Below are 13,228 nucleotides of genomic sequence, written 5' to 3'. Positions count from 1 at the left end.
ATTACATCACTGGTCATGCTTGGCCATGATGACATCACTGGTGATGCTCGGCCTTGATGACATCACTGGTGATGCCTGGCCATCATGACATCACTGGTGATTCACATCCATGATGACATCACTGGTGATGCTCGGCCATGAAGACATCACTAGTCATACTCTGCCATGATGACATCACTGATGACATCACTGGTGATGCTCGGCCATGAAGACATCACTAGTCATACTCTGCCATGATGACATCACTGGTGATGCTCAGCCATCATGACATCACTTGTGATTGTCGGCCATTTTGACATCACAGGTGATTGTCCACCATGATAAAACTGGTGAAGATTGGCCATTATAATGATGCTCGGCCATGATGATATCACTGGTGATGCTCAGCCATGATGACATCACTGGTGATGCTCGGCCATGATGACATCACTGGTGATGCTCGGTCATGATGACATCACTGGTGATGCTCGGCCAGGATGACATCACTATTGATGCTCGGCCATGAGGATATCATTGGTGATGCTCGGCCATGATGACATCAAGGGTGATGCTCGGCCATTATGACATCACTGGTGATGCTCATCCATGATGACAACACTAGTGATGCTCAGCCATGACTGCATTACAGATGATGCTCGGCCATGATGATATCACTGTTGATGCTCAGCCATGATGACATCACTGGTGATGCTCGGCCATGATGACATCACTGGTGATGCTCGGCCATGATGACATCACTGGTGATGTTCTGTCATGATGACATCACTGGTAATGCTCGGCCATGATGACATCGCTTGTCATGCTCGACCATGATGACATCACTGGTCATGCTTGGCCATAATGACATCACTGGTGATTCTCGGCCATGATGACATCACTGGTAATGCTCTACCATGATGACATCACTGGTGATGCTCGGCCATGGAGACATCACTGGTGATGCTCGGCCATGATGACATCACTGGTGATGCTCGGCCATGATGACATCATTGGTCATACTCTGCCATGATGACATCACTGTTGATTCTCATCCATTATGACATCACTGGTGATGCTCAGCTATAATGACATCACTGGTGATGCTCGGCCATGATGACATCACTGGTGATGCTCGGCCATGATGACATCATTGGTCATGCTCAGCCAAGATGACATCACTGGTGATTATCGGCCATGATGACATCACTGGTGATTCTCGGCCATGATGACATCGCTGGTGATTCTCGGCCATGATGATATCACTGGTGATGCTTGGCCATGATGACATCACTGGTGATGCTCGGCTATTATGACATCACTGGTGATGCTCGGCCATGATGACATCACTGGTGATGTTCAGCCATGATGACATCACTGGTGATGCTCGGACATGACTACATTACAGATGATGCTTGGCCATGATGATATCACTGGTGATGCTCGGCCATGATGACATCACTGGTGGTGCTCGGCCATGATGACATCACTGGTGATGCTCGGCCATGATGACATCACTGGTGATGCTCAGCCATGATGACATCACTGGTAATGCTCTACCATAATGACATCACTGGTGATGCTCGGCCATGGTGACATCACTGGTGATGCTCGGCCATGATGACATCACGGGTGATGCTCGGCCATGATGACATCACTGGTCATGCTCGACCTTGATGACATCACTGGTCATGCTCAGCCTTGATGAAATCACTTGTCATGCTCGGCCATAATGGCATCGCTGGTGGTGCTTGGTCATGATGACGTCACTGTTGGTGCTCAGCCATGATGATATCACTGGTGATGCTTGGCCATGATGACCTCACTGGTGATGCTTGGCCATCATATCATCACTGGTGATTCTCGGCCATGATGACAGCACTAATGATTCTTGGACATGATGACATCACTGTTGATTCTCAGGCATGATGATATCACTAGTGATGCTCAGCCATGATGACATCACTGGTGATGCTCGGCCATGATGACATCACTGGTGATGCTCGGCCATGATAACATCACTGGTCATTCTCGGCCATGACGAAATAACTGGTCATGCTCAACCATGGTGACATCCCTGGTCATGCTCGACCATGATGACATCACTGGTCATGCTCGGCCATGATGACATCACTGGTGATGTTCGGCCATGATGACATCACCAGTGATACTCAGCCTTGTCTACATTACAGATTATGCTCGGCCATGATGACATCACTGGTGACGCTCGGCCATGATGACATCACTGTTCATGCTAGGCCATGATGACATCACTGGTCGTGCTCACCCATAATGACATCACTGGTGATGCTCGCCCATAATGACATCACTGGTTATGCTCGGCCATGATGACATCACTGGTCATGCTCGGCCATGATGACATCACTGGTGATTCTCGGCCATGATGACATCACTGGTCATGCTTTGCCATTGTGACATCACTGGTGATTCTCGGCCATGATGACATCACTGATGATGCTTGGCCATGATGACATCACTGGTCATGTTCGGCCATGATGACATCTCTGGTCATGCTCGGCCATGATGACATCACTGGTTATTCTCAGCCATGATGACATCACTGGTGATTCTCGTCCATGATGACATCACTGGTAATGCTCTACCATGATGGCATCACTGGTGATTCTCGGCCATGCTGACATTGCTGGTGAAGCTCGGCCATGATTTCATCACTGGTGATTCTCATCCATTATGACATCACTGGTGATGCTCAGCCATGATGACATCACTGGTGATGCTCGGCCATGATGACATCACTGGTGATGCTCGGCCATGATGACATCATTGGTCATGCTCAGCCAAGATGACATCACTGGTGATTCTCGGCCATGATGACATCACTGGTGATTCTCGGCCATGATGACATCACTGGTGATTCTCGGCCATGATGATATCGCTGGTGATTCTCGGCCATGATGACATCACTGGTGATGCTTGGCCATGATGACATCACTGGTGATGCTCGGCTATTATGACATCACTGGTGATGGTCGGCCATGATGACATCACTGGTGATGTTCAGCCATGATGACATCACTGGTGATGCTCGGACATGACTACATTACAGATGATGCTCGGCCATGATGATATCACTGGTGATGCTCAGCCATGATGACATCACTGGTGATGCTCGGCCATGATGACATCACTGGTGATGCTCGGCCATGATGACATCACTGGTGATGCTCGGCCATGATGACATCACTGGTGATGCTCGGCCATGATGACATCACTGGTAATGATCTACCATGATGACATCACTGGTGATGCTCGGCCATGGTGACATCACTGGTGATGCTCGGCCATGATGACATCACTGGTGATGCTCGGCCATGATGACATCATTGGTCATGCTCAGCCATGATGACATCACTAGTCATACTCTGCCATGATGACATCACTGTTGATTCTCGTCCATTATGACATCACTGGTGATGCTCAGCTATGATGACATCACTGGTGATGCCCGGCCATGATGACATCACTGGTGATGCTCGGCCATGATGACATCACTGGTGATTCTCGGCCATGATGACATCGCTGGTGATTCTCGGCCATGATGATATCACTGGTGATGCTTGGCCATGATGACATCACTGGTGATGCTCAACTATTATGACATCACTGGTGATGCTCGGCCATGATGACATCACTGGTGATGTTCAGCCATGATGACATCACTGGTGATGTTCAGCCATGATGACATCACTGGTGATGCTCAGCCATGACTACATTACAGATGATGCTCAGCCATTATGATTTTACTGGTGATGCTCGTCCATTATGACATCACTGGTGATGCTCGGCCATGATGACATCACTGGTGATGCTCGGCCATGATGACATCACTGGTGATGCTCGGCCATGTTGACATCACTGGTCATGCTCGGTGCTCGGCCATGATGACATCACTGGTCATGTTCGCCCATAATGACATCACTGGTGATGCTCGGCCATGATGACATCACTGGTCATGCTTGGCCATGATGACATCACTGGTCATGCTTGGCCATGATGGCATCACTGGTGATGTTCCGTCATGATGACATCACTGGTAATGCTCGGCCATGATGACATCTGTTATGATCCGGTGACTCTGGAGCCGCATGAGACTATCTCTGGAGTAGGTGGTACCTGTACTGACCGCAATCCTAATACTGACACCGCAACTAGAAGTAGCCGTGGGATGTACCTAACCAGGCCTAGACACCTCGACACAGCTGAAGGACTAAATACCCCTAAAGATGGAAATGGGAAATCCTATCTTGCCTCAGAGCAGAGCCCCAAAGGATAGGCAGCCCCCCACAAATATTGACTGTGAGTTTAAGAGGAAATACGTACACAGGCAGAAAAAACAGAGTTTAGCAAAAGAGGCCCTTCTAGCTAGATAGAAAGGATAGGACAGAGTTCTAAGCGGTCAGTATTAAAACACTAGAAAATTCCACAGCAGAAAATACTATATACTACATCTAACTAAAGACATAGGATGTATATCTGCATCTCCAGAGAAACCAGCATGACAGAAAAATCCAAACAAGTCAAGCTGGACAAAAACACAATAGATTGCACTGCACATAAAAGCACACTGCATGCGTGCTACAGAGAACCAAAACAAGGCACTTATCTTAGCTGAAATGACAGCAGGGCAGTGGAGGCAGACAGAGATGCAATCCCTCCAAGATACAATGGACAACTGGCAGGGATTGATGGATCCTACAAACCTAAATACCTAATAGAGCTGCAATAAGCAGAAACACCTGCCCTGGCCTATAATCCAGAGACCACTGCACTACCACTAACAACCACCAGAGGGAGCCCAAGAGCAGAATTCACAACAGTACCCCCCCTTGAAGAGGGGTCATCGAACCCTAACCAGAGCCCCCAGGCCGATCAGGACGAGCCAGATGAAAGGCCCGAACCAAATCAGCAGCATGGACATCAGAGGCAAAAGCCCAAGAATTATCCTCCTGGCCGTAACCTTTCCATTTGACAAGGTACTGAAGCTTCAGTCTCGAAAAACGAGAATCCAAAATCTTCTCAACCACATACTCCAACTCCCCATCAACCAACACAGGAGCCGGAGGATCAACAGAGGGAAGAACGGGCACCACATATTTCCGCAATAAAGATCTATGGAAAACATTATGGATAGCAAAAGATGCCGGAAGGGCCAAACGAAAAGAAACTGGATTGATAATCTTAGAAATCCTATAAGGACCAATAAACCGAGGCTTAAACTTAGGGGAAGAAACCTTCATAGGAACATGACGGGAAGACAACCAGACCAAATCCCCAACCCGAAGCCGGGAACCAACACACCGACGACGATTAGCAAAACGTTGCGCCTCCTCCTGAGACAACACCAAATTGTCCACCACATGAGCCCAAATTTGCTGCAACCTGTCCACCACAGAATCCACACCAGGACAATCAGAAGGCTCAACCTGCCCTGAAGAAAAACGAGGATGAAAACCAAAATTACAAAAAAAAGGCGAAACCAAGGTAGCCGAACTAGCCCGATTATTAAGGGCAAACTCGGCCAATGGCAAGAAAACCACCCAATCATCCTGATCAGCAGACACGAAGCGTCTCAAATAAGTTTCCAAAGTCTGGTTGGTTCGCTCGGTTTGGCCATTTGTCTGAGGATGAAATGCGGAAGAAAAAGACAAATCAATGCCCAGCCTAGCACAAAAGGCTCGCCAAAACCTAGAAACAAACTGGGAACCTCTGTCGGACACAATATTCTCCGGAATACCATGCAAACGAACCACATGCTGAAAAAACAATGGAACCAAATCAGAAGAGGAAGGCAACTTAGGCAAAGGCACCAAATGAACCATCTTAGAAAACCGGTCACAAACCACCCAGATAACTAACATCCTCTGGGAAACCGGAAGGTCTGAAATAAAATCCATAGAAATATGAGTCCAAGGCCTCTCAGGGACCGGCAAAGGCAAAAGCAACCCACTAGCGCGGGAACAACAAGGCTTAGCCCGCGCACAAGTCCCACAGGACTGCACAAAGAACGCACATCCCGCAACAAAGAAGGCCACCAAAAAGACCTACCAACCAAATCTCTGGTACCAAAAATACCAGGATGACCAGCCAACACAGAACAATGAACCTCCGAAATCACCCTACTAGTCCATTTATCAGGAACGAACTGTTTCCCCACTGGACAGCGGTCAGGTTTGTCAGCCTGAAATTCCTGAAGGACCCGTCGTAGATCAGGGGAGATGGCAGAAAGAACCACCCCTTCCTTTAGAATACCGACCGGTTCAAGGACCTCCGGAGAATCAGGCAAAAAGCTCCTAGAGAGGGCATCAGCTTTAATATTCTTAGAACCCGGAAGATACGAGACCACAAAATCAAAACGGGAGAAAAACAAAGACCATCGAGCCTGTCTAGGATTCAGCCGCTTGGCAGACTCGAGGTAAATCAGATTTTTATGATCGGTCAAAACCACAATGCGATGCTTGGCTCCCTCAAGCCAATGTCGCCATTCCTCGAATGCCCACTTCATAGCCAACAATTCCCAATTGCCGACATCATAATTATGTTCAGCAGGCGAAAACTTTCAGGAAAAGAAGGCACATGGTTTCATCAAGGAACCATCAGAATTCCTCTGCGACAAAACGGCCCCTGCCCCAATCTCAGAAGCGTCAACCTCAACCTGAAAAGGAAGAGAAACATCTGGCTGACGCAACACCAGAGCAGAAGTAAATCAGCGTTTAAGCTCCTGAAAGGCAGAGTCAGCCGCAGAGGACCAATTTGTCACATCAGCGCCCTTTTTCGTCAAATCGGTCAGGGGTTTAGCCACACTGGAGAAGTTAGCAATGAAACGGCGATAAAAATTATCAAAGCCCAAAAATTTCTGAAGACTCTTCACGGACGTGGGCTGAATCCAATCATGAATGGCCTGAACCTTAACCGGATCCATCTCTATAGATGAGGGAGAAAAAATAAAGCCCAAAAAAGAAACCTTCTGCACTCCAAAAAGACACTTAGACCCCTTCACAAACAAAGCATTGTCACAAAGGATCTGAAAAACCATCCTGTCCTGTTTCACATGAGACTCCCAATCATCGGAAAAAATCAAAATGTCATCCAAATATACAATCATGAATTTATCAAGATAATTCCGGAAGATATCAAGCATGAAGGACTGAAAAACAGATGGAGCATTAGAGAGCCCGAAGGGCATCACAAGGTATTCAAAATGGCCCTCGGGCGTATTAAACGCAGTTTTCCATTCGTCACCCTGCTTAATACGAATATGATTATATGCCCCTCGAAGGTCAATCTTAGTAAACCAACTAGCCCCCTTAATCCTAGCAAACAAATCAGAAAGCAAAGGCAAAGGGTATTGAAATTTGACCGTGATCTTATTCAAGAGGCGATAATCAATACAAGGTCTCAAGGAGCCATCCTTCTTGGCAACAAAAAAAAATCCCGCTCCCAATGGTGAAGAAGATGGCCGAATATGCCCTTTCTCCAAAGACTCCTTAATATAACTCCGCATAGCGGTATGTTCAGGCACCGACAGGTTGAAAAGTCAGCCCTTAGGAAACTTACAACCTGGAATCAAGTCAATAGCACAATCACAGTCCCTATGCGGTGGAAGGGCACTGGACTTGGGCTCATTGAACACATCCTGAAAATCAGACAAGAACTCTGGAATTTCAGAAGGGGGGGAAGAGGAGATTGACATCAAAGGAACGTCACCATGAACTCCCTAACAACCCCAACTAGTCACAGACATAGATTTCCAATCCAACACCGGATTATGTACCTGCAACCATGGAAAACCCAGCACAATAGCATCATGCAAATTATGCAACACCAAAAAGCGACAATCCTTCCGATGGGCTGGTGCCATGCACATGGTCACCTGTGTCCAAAACTGGGGTTTATTTTTAGCCAAAGGTGTAGCATCAATGCCCCTTAAAGGAATAGGGTTCTCCAAAGACTGCAAGGGGAAACCACAACGTCTAGCGAATTCAAAGTCCATTAAATTCAAAGCGGCACCAGAATCTACAAACGCCATGACAGAAAAGACGATAATGAGCAGATCAATGTCACAGATAATAGAAATTTAGGTTGTACGGTACCAATGGTAACTGAACTAGCAATTCTCTTAGTACGCTTATGGCAGACCGAAAAGACATGAGAAGCATCGCCACAGTAAAAACACAACCCATTCTGACGTCTGAATCCCCGTCGTTCAGCTCCAGACAGAATCCCATCGCACTGCATAGGCTCAGGTATCTGATCTGAGGACAACGCCACAGCGCGCACAACTCTGCGCCGATCAATCTGAATGGCCAGAGACATAGAATCACTCAGACCAATAGGCGTGGGAAACCCCACCATAACATCTTTAACAGATTCAGAAAGACCCTTTCTGAAAATTGCTGCCAAAGCATCCTCATTCCATTTAGTCAGCACAGACCATTTTCTAAATTTCTGACAGTACAATTCTGCCTCTTCTTGACCCTGAAACAGGGTCAACAAGGTCTTCTCAGCATGATCCACAGAATTTGGTTCATCATATAATAACCCTAGAGCCTGAAAGAAGGCTTCTACATTAAGCAAGGCAGGATTCCCAGATTCCAGGGAAAATGCCCAATCCTGAGGACCGCCACGCAGCAGGGAGATGACTATTTTAACCTGCTGAATGGGATCACCAGAAGAGCGAGGTTTCAGAGCAAAAAACAGTTTACAGTTATTTTTAAAACTCAAAAATTTACACCTGTCCCCAAAAAATAACTCAGGAGTAGGAATCTTAGGCTCCAAAACCGGTGTCTGAACAATATAATCGGAAATACCCTGTACCCTAGCAGTCAGTTGGTCTACACGAGAAGCTAATCCTTGAACATCCATGCTAGCACACGGCTCCTCAGTCACCCAGAGGAAAAGAGGGAAGGAAAGACAAAACAGACTGCAGAAAAAAAAATGGCTCAGGACTTTTCTTCCCTTCTTCTGAGATGCATTTAACTCATTGTTGGCCAGTTGTACTGTTATGATCCGGTGACCCTGGAGCCGCATGAGACTATCTCTGGAGTAGGTGGTACCTGTACTGACCGCAATCCTAATACTGACACCGCCACTAGAAGTAGCCGTAGGATGTACCTAACCAGGCCTAGACACCTCGACACAGCCGGAGGACTAAATACCCCTAAAGATGGAAATGGGAAATCCTATCTTGCCTCAGAGCAGAGCCCCAAAGGATAGGCAGCCCCCCACAAATATTGACTGTGAGTTTAAGAGGAAATACGTACACAGGCAGAAAAAACAGAGTTTAGCAAAAGAGGCCCTTCTAGCTAGATAGAAAGGATAGGACAGAGTTCTAAGCGGTCAGTATTAACACACTAGAAAATTCCACAGCAGAAAATACTATATATTACATCTAACTAAAGACATAGGATGTATATCTGCATCTCCAGAGAAACCAGCATGACAGAAAAATCCAAACAAGTCAAGCTGGACAAAAACACAATAGATTGCACTGCACATAAAAGCACACTGCATGCGTGCTACAGAGAACCAAAACAAGGCACTTATCTTAGCTGAAATGACAGCAGGGCAGTGGAGCCAGACAGAGATGCAATCCCTCCAAGATACAATGGACAACTGGCAGGGATTGATGGATCCTACAAACCTAAATACCTAATAGAGCTGCAATAAGCAGAAACACCTGCCCTGGCCTATAATCCAGAGACCACTGCACAACCAATAACAACCACCGGAGGGAGCCCAAGAGCAGAATTCACAACAGACATCACTGGTAATGCTCTACCATGATGACATCACTGGTGATGCTCGGCCATGGTGACATCACTGGTGATGCTCGGCCATGATGACATCACTGGTGATGCTCGGCCATGATGACATCATTGGTCATGCTCAGCCATGATGACATCACTAGTCTAACTCTGCCATGATGACATCACTGTTGATTCTCATCCATTATGACATCACTGGTGATGCTCAGCTATGATGACATCACTGGTGATGCTCGGCCATGATGACATCACTGGTGATTCTCGGCCATGATGACATCACTGTTGATTCTCGTCCATTATGACATCACTGGTGATGCTCAGCTATGATGACATCACTGGTGATGCTTGGCCATGATGACATCACTGGTGATGCTCGGCCATGATGACATCACTGGTCATGCTCGGCCATTGTGACATCACTGGTGATTCTTGGCCATGATGACATCACTGGTGATTCTCATCCATGATGACATGACTATAATGTTATACCATGATGACATCACTGGTGATGCTCGGCCATGGGGAAATCACTGGTGATGCTCAGCCATGATGACATCACTGGTCATACTCGGCCATGATGACATCACTGGTAAATCTCGGCCATGATGACATCACTGGTGATTCTCGTCCATTATGACATCACTGGTGATGCTCGACTATGATGACATCACTGGTGATTCTCGGCCATGATAACATCACTGGTGATTCTCGGCCATGATGACATCGCTGGTGATTGTCGGCCATGATGATATCACTGGTGATGCTCAGCCATGATGACATCACTGGTGATGTTCGGCCATGATGGCATCACTGGTGATGCTCGGCCATGACTACATTACAGATGATGCTCGGCTATGATGATATCACTGGTGATGCTCGCCCATAATGACATCACTGGTGATGCTCGGCTATGATGACATCACTGGTAATGCTCAGCCATGATGACATCACTTGTCATGCTCGACCATGTTGATATCACGGGTTATGCTCGGCCATGGTGACATCACTGGTGATTCTCATCCATTATGACATCACTGGTGATGCTCGACTATGATGACATCACAGGTGATTCTCGGCCATGATGACATCACTGGTGATTCTCGGCCATGATGACATCGCTGGTGATTCTCGGCCATGATGACATCACTGGTGATGCTTGGTCATGATGACATCACTGGTGATGCTCGGCTATTATGACATTACTGGTGATGCTCAGCCATGATGACATCACTGGTGATGTTCGGCCATGATGACATCACTGGTGATGCTCGGCCATGACTACATTACAGATTATGCTCGGCCATGATGATATCACTGGTGATGCTCGGCCATTATGACATCACTCGTGATGCTCGGCCATGAAGACATCACTGGTGATGCTCGGCCATGATGACATCACTGGTCATGCTTGGCCATGATGACATCACTGGTCATGCTCACCCATATTGACATCACTGGTGATGCTCGGCTATGATGACATCACTGGTAATGCTCGGCCATGATGACATCACTTGTCATGCTCGGCCATGATGACATCACTGGTTATTCTCGGCCATGATTACATCACTGGTGATTCTCGTCCAATATGACATCACTGGTGATGCTCAGCCATGATGACATCACTTGTGATGCTCGGCCATGATGACATCACTGGTGATGCTCGGCCATGATGGCATTACTGGTCAAGCTTGGCCATGATGACATCACTGGTCATGCTTGGCCATGATGACATCACTGGTGATGTTCCGTCATGATGACATCACTGGTAATGCTCGGCCATGATGACATCACTTGTCATGCTCGACCATGATGTCATCACTGGTAATGCTCGGCCATGATGACATCACTGGTGATTCTCGGCCATGATGACATCACTGGTCATGCTCGGCCATTGTGACATCACTGGTGATTCTCGGCCATGATGACATCACTGGTCATGTTTGGCCATGATGACATCTCTGGTCATGCTCGGCCATGATGACATCACTGGTTATTCTCAGCCATGATGACATCACTGGTGATGCTCGGCCATGGGGAAATCACTGGTATTGCTCAACTATGATGACATCACTGGTCATACTCGGCCATGATGACATCACTAGGGTTGAGCGAAACAGATGGGCCAATTTCAAAAGTCTCCGACTTTTGGGAAAGTCGGGTTTCGTGAAACCCGACCCGATCTCACTGTGGGATCGGGTCGGCCGTCGGCGATCTTCGCTCCAAAGTCGGGTTTCGTTTATATATATATATATATATATATATATATATATATATATATATGTCATTGAGACACATATATATATATATATATATATTTATATTTACTTCAGCGCGATATATGTGAAAAGCCGGTAATTCAATTGCCGGCTTTTAATTTCTCCTGCCTAAACCCGACATGATATGAGACATGGTTTACATACAGTAAACCATGTCATATCCCCCTTTTTTTTTGCATATTCCACACTACTAATGTTAGTAGTGTGTATGTGCAAAATTTCGGCACTGTAGCTATTAAATTTAAGGGTTAAATCGCGAAAAAAATTGGCGTGGGCTCCCGCGCAATTTTCTCCTCCAGAGTGGTAAAGCCAGTGACTGAGGGCAGATATTAATAGCCTATAGAGGGTCCATGGTTATTGGCCCCCCCTGGCTACAAACATCTGCCCCCAGCCACCCCAGAAAAGGCACATCTGGAAGATGCGCCTATTCTGGCACTTGGCCACTCTCTTCCCACTCCCGTGTAGCGGTGGGATATGGGGTAATGAAGGGTTAATGCCACCTTGCTATTGTAAGGTGACATTAAGCCAGATTAATAATGGAGAGGCGTCAATTATGACACCTATCCATTATTAACCCAATTGTATGAAATGGTTAAAAAAACACACACACAATATTGCAAAGTATTTTAATGAAATAAACACACAGGTTGTTGTAATATTTTATTGTTCTCTCAATCCACCTGAAGACCCTCGCTCTGTAACAAAGGAAACATAATAAACCAACAATATACATACCATCTGTAGATCTGTATCGTCCCACGATGTAAATCCATCTGAAAGGGTTAAAATATTTTACAGGCAGGAGCTCTGCTAATGCAGCTGTGCTCGTGCCTGTAAACCCCGGGAAATGAAGGAAATGTAGGTCAATGACCTATAGTTACCTTCAGTCACAGCGATGCGCCCTCTGCTGGATGTCCTCATATGACGTCGAACATGGGAAAAAGTTCCCAGGCTGCAGTTCATGAGGACATCCAGCAGAGGGCGCATCACCGCGACTGAAGGTAACTATAGGTCATTGACCTACATTTCCTTCATTCCCCGGGGTTTACAGGCACGAGCACAGCTGCATTAGCAGAGCTCCTACCTGTAAAATATTTTAACCCTTTCAGATGGATTTACATCGTGGGACGTTACAGATCTACGGATGGTATGTATATTGTTGGTTTATTA

This window comes from Ranitomeya variabilis, chromosome 3, assembly GCF_051348905.1.
Source record: "Ranitomeya variabilis isolate aRanVar5 chromosome 3, aRanVar5.hap1, whole genome shotgun sequence".
Taxonomy (NCBI): Eukaryota; Metazoa; Chordata; class Amphibia; order Anura; family Dendrobatidae; genus Ranitomeya; species Ranitomeya variabilis.
The sequence above is the reverse complement of the archived record's forward strand: the minus strand, read 5'-3'. Positions refer to the sequence as shown.